This window comes from Microtus ochrogaster, unplaced genomic scaffold, assembly GCF_000317375.1.
Source record: "Microtus ochrogaster isolate Prairie Vole_2 unplaced genomic scaffold, MicOch1.0 UNK606, whole genome shotgun sequence".
Classification (NCBI taxonomy): Eukaryota; Metazoa; Chordata; class Mammalia; order Rodentia; family Cricetidae; genus Microtus; species Microtus ochrogaster.
The window spans coordinates 2,554-4,915 of NW_004949704.1; positions in this window are offsets into that span (position 1 = coordinate 2,554).

Consider the following 2,362-nt stretch of genomic DNA (forward strand, 5'->3'; position numbering starts at 1 on the left):
ACCTTTAATCCCAGGATTTGTTAGACAGAGTAACATGGATCTCTGTGAGTTTAAAGGCACCTTAATCTAAACAAGATCAATGCAGTAACAAGTCCAGGTGGTGGTGGTTCACACTTTCCATCCTAGCCTAGAAAATCCCAACATGAGAGGTAATATAAAAAGGGATGAGAGAGGCATAATAATCTTCTTCTTCTACAGTCACCCAGACTTAATACAGAAAGATGTCTCTAGTGGCTTGGCTGTTTTGCTTTTTTGGTTGCTGGTTTGAACCCCAATATCAATCTCTAGGTTTTTATTTTTGGTGCTACAGAGTGGCAGATTGGGTGAGGAACCATGATGATCTCTGATGGACTCAATGAAACCACTCCTCTGTTGCTGTACTGGTTTTATTTTTGTCCAGTGATTTGGAAACTGGGATTCAGTTTAGCTAAAGCCCCCAGCACATTCCAACAGGGATTCTTTGGAGAAACCTGTGTGGATAGGACTGTGCAGAACATATGGTGAAGGGCTCAGAACAAAGGAGAAAACAAACATGAATGATTTCTTATGAGAGAAGGGGAAGAGAATGAAGACATTTTCCCTCCAAACTCAGTTTGTGGGGACTGGAGAGGTGACTCAGTGGGCAAAAGCAATTGTTCCTCTTGCAGAGGACCCTTGTTCAGTTACGTAAACAAAATTTTATCCCAATACAATACAATAGAAAGGAATAAAAATTGTAGAATCACTTTGTGGATTCCAGTTGTGTCTCTGTTAGAAGGAATCCAGTCCTGCTCAGCTACGGAAGTTTGTGCAGGGTCATAACAGTAACACACACACATAATTTTAATGAAATGATACCTAAGAAATTGCTGTACTCAGAGATTGGTGCCTACCCCAGCTGTCATCAGTTAGCCTTTCTCCAGCGGCTGATGGCAGTAAAGGGGTTCACAGAATCAGATAAACGGGGATCATAGGGGCTCACAGGGACTGAAGAGGCAATCACACAGATGCATGGGTCAGCACTATGTCCTCTGTATGCACACAGTGGTTGTTCAGTTTGGGGATTTTTGTGGGACTCCTAAAGAGTGGGACTGTGGGGAGTCTCCTACCTGTTTGTCTGATGTTGGGAACCTTTTCTTCCTTCTGGTCGACTCCCCCAGCCTTGCATCTCATTGTGATATGTTCAGTTGATATTCCCTTGTTCACCAACTTCGAGAAACAGCTGTCTGGACAGAAAGATGGACTGGACATTTCAAGACACAAGGAAAGATTAAAGAAGTACCATCAGCCTCTAGTGCTGGGTCAGGATTCTGCAGGAGGCAGCTTTCTCCTTAGCCCATGTCCATTGGTCCAGACATTAAGAGGTAGAAAAGGGAATAGCTCCTCTCAATATCTCCCCTAGCGACTCCTGGGGAAAAACTTGGCTTCACATTCCCATGACCTTAGGTCCTTCTGGTCTGGAAGTTTTGGTTCCAGGGTGAATATGTTGCTGTGCGGGCCTTGCCTCTCTTTGGAGCCTCAACAAATATTCCACTGAATGGAAGCTCAGACTTCTCCGAAGCCATTTTGAGCTTCTGATGTCCTTAATAGAAAAGGCTAAGTAGGAAATATAACAGCCTGTTAGGAGGGCTGAGGGATCAAGATCACCATTAGAAATTGGTAGGGGTTCCTTGAACTTCCCACGTTGCAGGGAACTCTGATTGCTCTTTGGGCTGAGGAGGGAGGGAGACTTGATTCGCGGAGGGGGTGTGAAATGGTAGGTGGTGGCAGGGAAGAGAAAGACATCTTTAATAAATAAATAAATTAATTAAAAAACAAAAAAAACCAGAGTGAAAAAAGTATCACTACCATAAATAAATGAAAAGGTAAATAAATACATAAATAAATAAATTAAAAAAAAGAAATTTGGATTGAGTCTTCACAATAAAGGCAAGAAAGATTTTGGTTGTTGGGTAGGAAATCTTGTAGGGTATCTTGGCGCCACATTGTCCAAAGATTAAAGATGATGGCAGACTGCAACAGCCTTCTCCAGGCAGATGAGAAAAACTGTAGATGCATCAGGAATTAAAACACATTTCACATCTCTTAATTAAAGAGCCAAGACTTGTTGTGTATTTGTAATGAAGGAGAGTAAAGGCAACCATCCACATATGGTTAATTAGATCCTTTGAATTTTGTACATTGAACCATCTCTACATATCTGGGACAAAGCATAGTTCCTCATGGTAGAAATCACAGAATATTATGGCATTCCGATTTTAATTATATAATGAGTGTTTTTGCATCAGTATTCATAATATTTTGGTCTGTGATTTAGCTATCATTGTAATTTTGGACTAATAAAATAAATTTATTAATGATCCTTTGTGTCTACTTTCTCAAA